A 12,242-nucleotide genomic window follows, 5' to 3' on the forward strand; every position below is an offset into this window, starting at 1 on the left:
CACTAAAGCCTTCAATTGGTGGTGTCAAAGTAAGAAGATTTCTCACTCAATTGGGAGAGCTTGGAAAAAAAAATAAAAAAAAGTGGGAGGTCGACAATTACGTACGGCCTTTGGAAGCAAGTACACAATGCTTTTAAGAACCATGTTGATGAAGAATATGTAAGAACAAGAAAAGTAGACATATGGAATGCATTAGACATAGCTTTTTGCTTTTTGTGTGGTAAATAAGTTTGGACAAAAATGGTTATGAGCCTTTCAAGAGAACATAACTAGACTTTGGCAAAAACATGGAGCACACATGGGCAAGAAAAAGCATGGATTTAAAAAATGGACAGTAAAAAGCACCACTCATTACATGCTAACTAGACTTACTATTTGCATACAATACTTGTTTCTTGAATATAAAAATAAATATCTCTTCTTCAGTTACAAAGATAGAACATATTCTTGATAGTCATTTACCTTGGTTCACTAAAGAATATGGAATCCCAACTATCTCATCAATGCAAGGGTTCAAAATGTCTTACTGCCAAATAAGAGATGCATTTTTTTGACATACATAACATGGCAGTTTACAAAGACACAACATGGTAGTTACAAAGACACAACATATTCTTGATAGTCATTTACCTTGGATCACTAAAGAATATGGAATCCCAACTATCTCGTCAATTCAAGGGTTCAAAATGTCTTACTGCCAAATAAGAGAGGCATTTTTTTGACATACATAACATGGAGGAGGAAGAAAATGAGGAAAAATATAGACCTAAAGAAGTTTTCTACTAGTTTTATAGATGTGGACTATTATAGAAACAAAGAGACTGATAGACCTAAAGAAGTTTTTCTATAATGAATTAGATTTGGTATGCACATGCACATGGGAGATGGGGCCTAGGAACTTGGGATTAGGGTCATTTACATGTGTACTTTATTGAGATTAGGGCATTGTGATGAGCTATGGTGGATCAAACACTAGAATCGACATCATTAATAACAAAGTGATTAGCAAATAATTAAGATGGTAATTAACAAATAGATTAATGTAGGCATGGATACTCAAAAACCAGCAAATTCTCATTAGGGCAATGCCTCAATTTATAGAGTTTACATCAAGCATCAAATCCCACTGATTTCTCCATGATTCACTCCACCTCTTTTCCCTAATTCTCTCCACCTCTTCACTTTTCCCAGAATATCTCCTAGAATATCTCCACACTTTCTAAATCTTCTCATGCTACCCTTTATTCTCTCCTAGTAGATTCTTCTCACCTTTTCACAGGTTCTTTCACATTTACACATCCTCTTTTACAGCCTCTAACCAAGGGCTTGTTCCAACACACACCCTATTCACTTGTATTTTCAACACCTCCCCTCAAGTGAATACTCCTAGAACACCTAGACCCTATACCAAGTTTCCCTCCTTACTTGATAGTCCGCGACTAGTGTCTACTCCTCCCCTCAAGTTAACTTAGCACACCTGGAACCTGTACCAAGTTTCTCTCTTACTTGATAGTCTGTTAGTACCTCAAGTCCCTAAACTCCATAGTCCTTGACACACTCTCTCTCTCTATGTGTCCAAGGCTACTATAAGTGCCCGCAACCTTGACTAAAGTGCTCACACATACATCTACCACGTGGCCTACATCATCGGTGGCTCAGAGGTGGTTTTACTTTGTTGGGGCACGTTACATTGGGTTGTGGGGTCTCTCTCTCTCTCTCTCTCTCTCTCTCTCTCTCTCTCTCTCAGAAAAGATGATCCGACTCCACTTCCTTTGGAGCATACATGAAGTTTGCTGATGTTGTTCCTTCTCCATTGGGCAGAAAGTTCAGGAGCCCACCAGCTTTAAAGAAGGTGAAATAGATGCAAAGTGGATGGAAGCCATGCAAACAGAGTATGATTCCATCATGCGTAACCACACTTGGGATCTTGTGGATCGTCCAAAGAAACGCAAGGTAATTGGATCCAAGTGGGTGTATAAAGCTAAGTACAAATCTGATGGTTCATTGGATAAGTACAAGGCTCGACTTGTAGCTAAAGGGTTTGCACAGGTAGAAGGTTTTGATTACAAGGACACTTTTGCTCCCATAGCCAGATTGACTACTATCCGCACCATCCTAGCATTAGCAACACAGAGAGGATGGTCAGTCATGCAAATGGATGTGAAATCCACCTTTCTGGTTACCTCAAGGAAGAGGTGTATGTAGAACAACCAGAAGGCTTTGAGGTCCCAGGCTTAGAAGATAAAGTTTGCAGACTCAGGAAAGGATTGTACGGGCTGAAGCAAGCCCCATGTGCATGGAATCAACGGATTGACAGGTACTTGATAAGTATCAGTTTTAAAAGAAGTCTTTCTGATGCAAGTTTGTACATTTTTGAAGAGAATGGCAAGTACATGTTGATTGCTGTTTATGTGGATGATCTTACTCTTACTGGAGATCATGAAGAGAAAATTGCTCAAACAAAGTCAGCATTATGTATGGAGTTTGAGATGACAGATCTCGGACTTATGCACTTTTGTTTGGGAATTGAAGTTTGGCAGGAGTCAGATAGAATCTTCATCTCTCACAGAAGAAGTATGCCATTGAATTACTAAAAGCATTTGGTATGTCTGAGTGTAAGTCAGTAAGTACTTCTTTTGAAGTTAACTTGAAGCTTTCAAAGGAAGATGCATCCGCATTGGTAAACAATGAATTGTACAGGAGACTTGTGGGAGGTCTTATCTAATTGTGTAACACTCGCCCTGACATTTGTGAAGCTACAGGTGTTCTAAGCAGGTTTTCCAATAAGCCTCGGGAAAGCCATTGGAAAGAAGGTAAGCGTGTTCTAAAGTACATGAGTGGTACTTTGGATTATGGAATCACTTACAAGAGAGGCGGAGAAACCACCTTGACAGGATATTGTGATTCAGATTGGGCAGGAGACATAGATAGCAGGAGATCAGGCTATTGTTTTTCACTTGGATCTGGAGTTATCTCATGGATTAGTAAGAAGCAACCTACTGTTGCTCTTTCTTCTACTACCAAGGCTGAATACAAAGCAGCATGTTTTGCCTCATGTGAGGCATTATGGTTGAGGAGGCTTTTGGCAGACATGGGAGAAGTCCAGGAGCAACCTAAAGAGTTACTATGTGACAACCAGAGTTGCATGGCGATTGCATGAAATCTTGTGTTCCATGCTCGTACAAAACATATTGAAGTTCAGTATCACTTTGTGCGAGATCTTATCATGGATGAAGTAGTGGATTTGGTTTATTATCCAACAAAGGACAATTGTGCAGACATCTTCACTAAGGCTCTTGGGAGAAAGACCCTGGAGCGACATCTTCAACAACTCGCCATTGGGTCGAAATGGTAGTTCACCTTCGGCGGGTGGACATTGAGGGGGGGTGTTGGATATCACTGCTCCACCCTCAGGTAACTACACATGCACCAGCTTACTCTACTTTGTGAGCCCCCCTATATGAGGAGAAGGCATTTATGAACACTGGATGGTGGCCGATTGTGGCCAGATAGCATGAGACGATTCTGGAGAAGGTTGGCACACTGCCAACCAGGCTACATGCATATGCGGTGAGTTATTATACACCTACTGCATTTGGGTTGTAAATTTTGGGTCCATTGCGACGCACAGTTTCACACTAGCCTACTTGGGGGAAGGTGCGGAGGGGGGCGTGAGCCCCTCTCTTCTGGAGGGGGTCCCGAAGGGCCGTTTACGCTAAACTCCATGCAGACTTTGCGGGCCAATCGGAATATAGATTCGGTGGTCATTTATGATTGCATGATGAAAAATCATGCACGCAAAGCTCTATTTAGCGAGACGGTCTTTTCCACTAAAATCACTCTTCACCCACGCTTTTTGCATACAGCCTTCGCTCTCACTTCTTCCAGTCAGCTATCAAAGCTTCTTCACTGAAGCACACGACTGGGAAGCGGTAGCTATCTATTGTAATTGCATACAGTAATAGAAAATTTTTGATTCTCCATATCTCTGTGTTTTCTCTTGTCTACAAAGATCTTGGCTTCTGTTGTTTCATAATTTCTTACATTAAAACATATAAGGGGTTATTTAACTATCCCTTGAATGCATGTGCTATAGGTAGTTTCTAAATAGTTGACGCCTAGGGCCCTATGAGCTACCCCTTAACAAACACAAATTTAAACTTTGGACATCCTCTTTTAAATTATGAAGCCACTCAAAAAACCTTATCTAGTGATACACATGAATCCTTATATGTGGTGCGACATGTTGCAGAAATGATGATTCTCCTTATGTAGAGTCTTAAAAAAGTAGAACAATCCAACAAGGCTACACCACATAGGTCACACAAGGGTTGTATTCAAACATTGTTTTGATTAAAACTCACTCTTTTTACCTAGACATTTTATCCTTCCACAAAGAAGGAATTCTCAGAGGGTTTACTCTACATAAACCTTGTATATCACGTGTGCACAAATCATAGTTTAAAAATCTCATACAAATTTACATCTTTAAAAAAATCTCTTTAAATATCCCTATGTAAATAATTATATGTATATCTATCTTTAAAAATAAGGATAAAAGACTCCTTATGCTAAACTCATGTCACTTTACATATTCTATAAGTGAACCCCCTGAAAAGGAACGATACGTGTCCATCAAATAATTTAATATAAGATTAGCTATCAACCATACTCCATCAAGTAATGTATGCGTGCAACAAGGACAGGTAACATTTCATGCAATATAAATTGGTGCACTTGATAATTCACGTTTTCTCATACGATAAGGCTTGTCGCCCTACTGTTGCACCTAAGAGGCAATGAGGCTTCATTGTAGCACATAGTAACAAATAATATACCAAGAGAAGAAAATAATTTTGTTACTAGGTTTTATTTATAAAGAATTTGAATGAAAGCATCACATTGTGCAAAGCCACGATAAATTATAGAGATGAGACCGAAAAGTTAATCCATTTTTATACATGAAACATAACTTTTATATAATATTGTAAATCAAGGTGCTAGAGAGACGAAAACATCATGCTTGAGAGAGGACAAAGAATGAGGATGTGCGTGTGTGCGAGTATGCACACAAATGCCTGTATGTGCTAGTTAAGGGATGAAATGTAGTAATCTAGCATGGCTATGTGTGCTAGTAAGGGGTGAAATGTAGCAATATGAAGCCATGCTAGAGTATTTGACATAGAGGTTGGGAAGCCTTGCTGCTAGTGGGATATACTAGGGTGTAGTTCTGCTTGGTTAAACAAGGGGGGGTGTGAAATAGTGAACAAACTTGGCCCTCCCAACAAGGAAGGGCCGGGTGTTTTATTTGAAGGAGTGGGAGACATAACAAGGGGGGGGGTGAAATAGTGAAAAAACTTGGCCCTCCCACAACAAGGAAGGGGTGTTTTATTTGAAGGAGTGGGAGACATTGCTTGCAAGAGTTGACATACACAAGGGTGTGTGTATTAACATACCTAGGCATTAACACACACAAGGATGTGTGTGCGTGTGTGTGTGTGTGTGTGTGTGTTAACATACACCTAGAAAACGTTTAGTTTATAGCCCAGCCGACCTGTCGAGGCGAGCTTGGTAAATTTCGTAGGACTCTTGCCTGGCAAGGTTCTCTTGGCGGAGCTTGTAGGACTCTTGCCTCTGCACACGCATGCGCTGGCGCACCCTCGCAATGAAGGCATCGGCCAGCTCCTTCACCTCCTCCCCTGTAAAGCTCGCCTTCCTCTGCACGACGACCGCACCCTCTTTTTCAATACCATTCTGCACACAGGATTTCTCCTCCATAGTTTCTCCGGCTTGCTTCTTAATGGGTTCTCTGTAGGATTGCAGTTTCTTCTTGCTTCCAAGAGAGAGCGATCGGTTCGAATCTCGCTCGCTACCGCTTTGTATTTCTTTGTTAACCTCTTCTTGCTGGTTCTGCTCGCTTTCTGCATGATCACATGAAGAAGCGCCCTCATTCACAAGAGCCTCCATTTCCCCTCCCTTTAATCCTTTCTTCAACCCTCCATTACCCAACTCCTTAATAACACTCCTCCCTTTATAGTAGCTAATGGTGGGTACACACACGCCTGCAGAGAATCCCAGCAACCATATTGAAAGCAAGAACACAAGGGAGCTGTAATCCTGCAGGAACCTGCAAATTGCTTCAATTAACATCCCCCACCTTACAATATGAAAAATGAAACCTCTTTCACAATGCCCAAAGACTGCAAGTTATACTATATTCTGGCAAATTGCAAGAGCTGCTACTTCTAGGGGGCGAAATTAGGCCAATCAATATGCAGAAGCTTTTGCTGGTATTAGAGAGGAATTACCCAATCAATGTATATTGTGAGCAAGTTTCGAGCAAAACAGTGATCGAGTAGAGAGGGTTATAAAAGTTGAGGGAGTCAGCAAAACGTGCTGACTCCCTCAACTTTCAACGCTCTTGAGAAAACGCATGCATCCCGTAGTCCTGCTCTATGATGACCATGACAATAAGCTCCTATAGGTAAAGGTTTGCGTGTTTCAATTGCTCATTGACTTTTGGTAACTGGTTCCTTATACGTAAGTAGTTATGACTCTTATTTTCAATCTCATAGAACTTAAAGAATCAATCTTTAAATGTACCTTATGGGCCAGCCTACTCATGAGTCATTCAAGGCTAACTTTTATAACTTCAAGAATCAACATTCAAATGTACCTTATGCCATATGGGCCTACTCGTGGGTCATGCTCAAGGAAAATGGAAGGAATGATGCATTTATGGTGGATCAAAGCATATGTTTGCCATTAGTGATGGGTGATCAAGAATATGATTAAAATGAGATTAAGCTAATCACACAAGCATGAAGAGGGCATGAATCAAACACAAGAACTGATTTTTCATTCCCAAAGGTGCCTTTTTATAGGCCAAGAGTACATCCTTGAATATAGGAGATGTGCCTTGATTTTAGGAGAGATGGAGAGGAATGTGGAGAGGTGGAGTGATTGTAGGAGAGGTGGAGTGAAAGTAGGTGGGCACTTCCCTCAATTTTCTCCCTGATTCTTTACAAAGGAGGGCTCCTTCTTTTCACCTCTTTGACTAGATTCTTGTGCCTTTTACAATCCTATAGTTACATGGATAATAACCTTTGAACCTTGGGCTTTAATCTTGGCTTTATGTTTGGGTTATTTCCAACACCCCCCTATAAGCCAAACAGGAACACAATGCCTTATGACTAACTTTGCCTAACAACAAATCCTCCTTGATACATTGAGTAGAGCCCCCCCCCCTTAATCACAACATAGGGTATGTGTACTCTTCTCTTACAAACTTCAAGGTATGGAGGATTAACAACAAGTGGGTATACACAACAAAGAGTTAAGCCAGCAACACAACAAGACTTAATCAACAACTAGTGTTCCCACAAATATAAGGCATAGCCAAATATGACTTAGATAATGTTTTAAAAGGCATAGGAGTCCTCTACATCTTCACACACTTGAGCAAGGTTGGTTTCCTCTGTAACAGTGTTGACTTTCTCCTTTCCTTTCTTCTTGTGCTTGAGGTAGCACCTTTGAGATGAGTGGTTTGTCTTTCAATACAATGCACACATGGATTGTTGGTGAAGCAGTATTTAGTAAGATGTTTTATTCTTCCAAAGCTTGCACACTTCTTCTTCATATTGTTCAGAAGACAACATAGGCACCTCTAAGGCATCTTTGACCAGCTTCTTCTCTTCTTCCTGCAAAAGAGTTAATCACACTTTCCAAAGAAGGAATGGGTTCCTTCTCTTTAAGCATAGTGACTATTTGATTGAAATTTGAAGGCATAGCCAATGACATCTTCTTCAGTGACTGGAGACTTCACATACACAAGTTAAGTCATAAGACTCTTAAGTCTATTGATTAGTGCAGCCACACCTTCACTAGATTCTTCCATTTTAAGTTTATACAATTGCATTTTAAGACTAATTTTGGAGTGTTTAGCCTTAGCACCAAAGATATTTTCAAGTGTGTCCCATGCCTTTGCAGTAGTGTCATCATCATCAATGTAATGAATGTAACCATCATCAAGTGCAGTCATTATAATGCCTAATGCTTGCTCATCTTTGGCTTGCAATGTAGCAGTGGTTGCTCTAGTAGTAACAGTAGAAGTTTCATCTCCATTAGGTTGTGGTTTGACAAGACTCCATAGATTCTTCTTCTGTAATAAGTACCCCGTAATTTTGGTTTTCCAGGTGTGGAAACCTTGGCCATTAAACTTATATGGCATTTTAGATGAACCCATGAGAAATTCTTGCCATTGAGATGAACCCAGGGTAGTGTGTAATCTCTTACCATTGTGATTAATGTAAGTAATTATCCTAAAACCCCAATTACATTGAGATAAGCACCCTGTTTTGTATGCAAAAAACTATATGACTTTGGTGGGTACAATTAGGGTAGAAAATGAGAGTAAGAGTCAAAAATATTTGCATAAACATCAATATCAACTCTCTAATGTTGGGTTATACCAAGCAATGGTCACCAAACACTTCAATTATAAAGATTAATTGCTTGTTTTTCAGAGGTAAGCTCACTGTTGGCATGTGCAGGGGTACCCTGATTTGGAGTGTGTAAGAAAGCATTATGGGCCCAAGGCCATGGACAACTAGTAAGTAGGTGTGAACTCTTGGGTGGAGTATAAATACCAATGTAAATGGGATTATGGCTCATTCATGATAATGTTATCTGTTCCAAGAATCAATGGTGAGCTTCTCCCGTGAGATGCTAAGTGGTGACTCCTTCATGAGCCACTCCCTTGGTGAGGGACTAACCCACCCCTGTTACTTTCTTTCATTGGTATCAGAGCATGGCTTTTGATCCATGATTTTTAATTTTTCTTTTCTTCTTCTCATTTCGTGAAATTTCTGCTTCATTTGATTCATGGGGGAAGGGGATATGGCTAAGGTAGAGTTTGTGGTTCAAATCTGAGCACATGGACCTATTTTTTTTGAATGAGTGGACCAAATTGGGAAAAATTTCTAATCTTGATTAGCAGTTGTTAATCAAAAACGTTTTTTTGTTTGGGAGCTTTCTTGCAAACCCTAGCCATGGAATCTCAACATGAGCAAAGGGCATTGAGTCTCTCATGTATCTAGCAATGTTTTATGAAGTATTTCACCTATTTTCCATGAGCAATGGGGCTCCCAATGTGGTTGAAAATCACTACCAAAGCTGCCTACGTTTTTCACCAAAGTGACCCTAATCTTCATCTCCTTCAACAAATTCAAGCATTAAGGCTTCCCGGGTGACATTGGTGAGCTGCTCCATCACTTCCTTACAATTTTGAAGCATTCTTTCAAGCTATGGAGTGAATTAGGGTTTTATTACACATAAATCCCTAATTTTTAGAAATTGGACTTTAATCATGGCCATTCATGCTGCTCTTTATGCATTATGAATGCTTGAATGCTACACATAGCCATTCAATGCTATGCCTTGCATATTGGCATAAGTGAGCATAGCTTTTGGCACATTTGGGGGATTGAATAAAATGTTTTGGGTTGGAAGCCCACTCTTTGGTGACACCGTTTTCCATTGCCGGTTGCACGTTTTTGGTCATAACTCTCTCATACGAACTCCGTTTTTGGAGTTCTCGTACTCAAAACGACCGGCTTGTCATTCTCTTCGAGACGAGCTATAGGTCTTGAGGTGCAAGATTCAGCAAGTGCTCTCTGTTTTCACTTTTGTATTGGATTTTCTAGTCCCGAGCAGGAACTCGCGCCCAGAACACGACCCGAGATCACCGCTCCGTGACACTTGGATGTTGTTGATGTATGTGGAAATGTATTGACATTGCCATGAGTGGATGTGATGAAGGAAGCACTATGAACCATGTATTATGATATGAATGAGCATGAGTCATGCTATAAATCAATTGTAAGTCAACTCTACTCATTCATTTGAGCTTGTAACCACATTCCACTCACGATTGTACCCCACTTTATTCCTAGAATCTAGAATGAAGTAAGGGTACCTTGGCATTTGGAGGAGAGGCCAAGGGGAGAATGTCTTGAATCTTCCTTGCCGTTAGTGCCGGGTAACGCGGTAAGGAAGAGGATTAGGTACTTGGTGGTAAAGAAATGGCCTCAACCTTCACCTTGGTGAAGGGGTGAGAAGTGCTTGGTGAAGGGGTGAAGAAGTGCTTGGTCGGGAGATCGGTGAAGGGGTGAGAAGTGCTTGGTGAAGGGGTGAGAAGTGCTTGGCCGGGAGATCGGCAAGCAAGGACGCGCTTCATCGACCACTTCATTCGACTTGAGCAAACTAGCAAATCCTCTACATCGACTTCTTATGCAAAAGGACAAAATTGATGCCATAAGGTCACATGCTCAGATGGAAAAATGATTGAGGATTGATTTGCTTACAGTGGTCAAATGCATAAGGATTTTAATACTTGATTGAGATGCTTTGATTTGATTGAGATTTGGTGCAAAAAGAGGGGAGACCATGGCAAAATTTTTGCAAAATTTGCCTACTTGCAGCCAGGACAAATCCTTGAATTTCTAGGGTTTTTCAAAAGCTTTTCAAATCTATCCTGAAAGCTCTTCAATCTACCCGAAAACCTCTTTCAAACAAGCTAAAGATCACTCAAATCGGAGTAGTATTGAGCGGTCAAAGTTAAGAGTTGACTTTCAGCTAGAACAGTTGACTGGTCAAAGGCTGTTGACTTTTTTCAAATCTGTTTTTGGGGATCCTTACTCGTCTCGTCAAGAGCTTCGCATTGATATAAAGATCACCCAAATCGGATAAGAATTGAGCGGTTAACATCAAGAGTTGACTTTCAGCCGGTACAGTTGACTGGTCAAAGGCTGTTGACTTTTTCAGATCTGTTTTTGGGGATTCTTATTCGTCTCGTCAAGAGCTTCGCATCGATATAAAGATCACCCAAATCGGATACCGTTTGAATAGAGAAAAAAAAAATCAAGTAAGTGGTCTTTGCAAGGAGGGATCAATTACGCGCATGGAAATGACTAGAGGAGGTCAAAACAAGGGAGCCCAGAATGAAAATGATCAAAGACAACCGGAAGCAATGATGGCAACGAGTTCATCAACGAGGAATGAAGAAAGTTCAACCATAAAAGCACCATCTCCACATGAATCTCAGCCAGTGGAAATGCCTCAATCTTTGGGAACTACTCCGCTAACAGTGGACATGATGTTAATGGCTATGGAGAGTATGTTTCAAAGGATTGAAAATAACCAAACAAATTGGCAACAACAATTTGGTGAACACCTCATGGAACGGTTCGACAAGCGACACCACTACCTGGATGACGTGATGCAAAGAGGGTTAAAAGACTTGGAGAAAGCCATTAGTGCATTGGCTCCTCTCAAGCTCAACCAAGAAGCCGATATGAATGCAATGGATGGTGTACATTATGATGCCAAACATGATGGAAAGCCTTCTATGCCAGAAGAGAACAAAGTAAGACAAATGATGCCACCTCAAATGATGCCACATTCTTCTTACATGGACAAGGGCAAGAGACCTATGGGTGATGCTTCTTATGAGAGATCCAATGCCAGTATTCCAAGAACTTCATCCTTTATGCAAGATGCAAGAAGAGGGTATGAACAGAAGGGATTTAAAGATGCAGGTGATTGGCAATTGGAAGATGAGCAAATGCATAGACACTTGGGTGAAGGAAGAGGATTTGACGATCCAAGAGCACGGCAGAGGGGTTCAAGAATGCATGGTGATTTTGACAATGCTGTGAAGGACAAAATCATATTTAATAAGTTCAAAGGAGAATCAAATTCTATCGAAGACTTTGAAGAGTGGGCAAACAAGATGGATCTCTACTTCGAAATCAGCCCAAGGAGCGAGATTGCCAAAGTCTACTTCGCCTCACTTCATCTTGAAGGTTTTGCTCACACTTGGTGGAGGAGGAAGCAATCTCATGGTTATGTCATCAAGAATTCAAGAATGACATGGCAGAAGAGTTTACTTCTCGCATGCAAAGGGACAATCACATTGTGGAATGGGACAAGCTAGAGCAAATCACTACCGTGAAGGAATATTCTCATAAGTTTCTAAAGCTTCTATTATACTTGGACGACTTTGATGAGCATTATCTTGTTGTCAAGTATATAAGGGGCTTGAAAGCTCCTATTGGTGGTGATGTCAAGTCTCATGAACCCGCCACTTTGAAGAAGGCAATGATGCTTGCAGAAATTCATGAAGAGAAGTACTTGACAAAGTGGGCTAGCAAAGGGAATATCAAAGGGGAAGTGATCACAAG

The sequence above is a fragment of the Cibotium barometz genome, chromosome 10, assembly GCF_041138505.1.
Source record: "Cibotium barometz isolate CiBa-2024 chromosome 10, ASM4113850v1, whole genome shotgun sequence".
NCBI lineage: Eukaryota > Viridiplantae > Streptophyta > Polypodiopsida > Cyatheales > Cibotiaceae > Cibotium > Cibotium barometz.